Source organism: Schistocerca nitens, chromosome 1 (assembly GCF_023898315.1).
Source record: "Schistocerca nitens isolate TAMUIC-IGC-003100 chromosome 1, iqSchNite1.1, whole genome shotgun sequence".
NCBI lineage: Eukaryota > Metazoa > Arthropoda > Insecta > Orthoptera > Acrididae > Schistocerca > Schistocerca nitens.
Genome location: NC_064614.1, coordinates 854,261,097 through 854,262,834, shown reverse-complemented (window position 1 = coordinate 854,262,834; position 1,738 = coordinate 854,261,097).

The following is a 1,738-nucleotide window of genomic DNA, read 5'->3' as shown; positions in this document are numbered from 1 at the left end:
ACCTATACTTGAGTATTGCTCAGTGTGGGATCCATACCAGATCGGGTTGACGGAGGAGATAGAGAAGATCCAAAGAAGAGCAGCGCATTTCGTCACAGGGTTATTTGGTAACCATGATAGCGTTACAGAGATGTTGAGAAAACTCAAGTGGCAGACTCTGCAAGAGAGGCGCTCTGCATCGCGGTGTAGCTTGCTCGCCAGGTTTCGAGAGGGTGTGTTTCTGGATTAGGTATCAAATATATTGCTTCCCCCTACTTATACCTCCCGAGGAGATCACGAATGTAAAATTAGAGAGATTGCACGGAGGCTTTCAGACAGTCATTCTTCCCGCGAACCATACACGACTAGAATAGAAAAGGGAGGTAATGACAGTGGCACGTAAAGTGCCCTCCGCCACACATCGTTGGGTGGCTTGCGGAGTATAAATGTAGATGTAGATGTAGAAGACAGTTTCAGTATTCAAGATACACTACTTGAACTTCCTGAGAAAATTATCCCATATCTAATGACAAATTTGAAATAACTATGATAAGCAATTTTTCATGTATGCAAGTCAGCGGAATTTGCTATTTTTTTCAATACAACTGCAAAGCTGCATAGCTTATTTGATAGGAAGTCAATAGTGTATTCCAGCACAAATTATTGTCCACATTTAGTCCCAGGAATTTGACAATGTCATCTTCTTTCACAGGCTGATTGTTATGTTCTGTTTTGAGTTCCACACATTTCGAATGTTTGGTTTTGAAATATACCATATGGGTTTTTGCAATGTTCAGTTTCAACCCATTTAACTGAAACTGGTTTTCTGAAGTATCCACTGTGCTTACGATGGAACTCAGAATTTTTTCTGCATCTTGTTCAATTAAAACAGAGCTATTGTCTCCAAACAGAACTGATGGGGAATTTATGTTTATGGATAAGTCATTTAATTAGTATAGGAACAGGACTGGCCCCAAAATGGAGCCTTGAGACACACCTTGTAATACTGGACTCCACTCAGAATAATAATTCAGTGCATGTGAGGTGATAGTTACCCTTTGTTTTCTGTTGTATAAGTATAATGTTAGCCAATATAGAGCATTATTGTGAATCCTGTATCTGTCTAATTTGTAAATAAGCAAGACATGGTTCAAGGAGTCAAATCCTTTTGTGAGATCACAGAAGATACCTGCAACTTTACACCTCTGATCCAATTAATTGCCTAGCTTTTCAGTAAAGTTATTCACTGCATCCAGAGTGTCTATTCCTGGTTAAAATCCAAATTAGTAACTTATATTAATATCATTTTTTACAATAAAGTTTTTATCTGACCTGCAGTTACTTTCTCTAATACTTTTGACAGGACTGGAAGAATAGAAATAGGCCAATAGTTTCTCATGTCTTCCTTCGACCCTTTCTTGAAGAGAGATCTGAATTCGGTGTACTTCAAAACACTGGGAAAGCATTCCTGTTCAAAGGACTGGTTGAATATTTTGGTTAGTGGAGGTACTATTATGCCACACACTGTTTTAATGACTTTAATGGGTATCCCCTCCCATGCAGCAGCATTTTTATTTTTTAATGATAATATAACATTTTCACATAATTTATCATGATTTTTTTTTAAATCTGTAAGATACCCAGCTTCTTGGTGGATTCCAAAGGCATTCACTTTACTCTGATACACTGCTACATCAACATCTAACTTTGCACATTTATGAAGAATTCATTTAAACACCCTGATATTTTAGCCAGATTT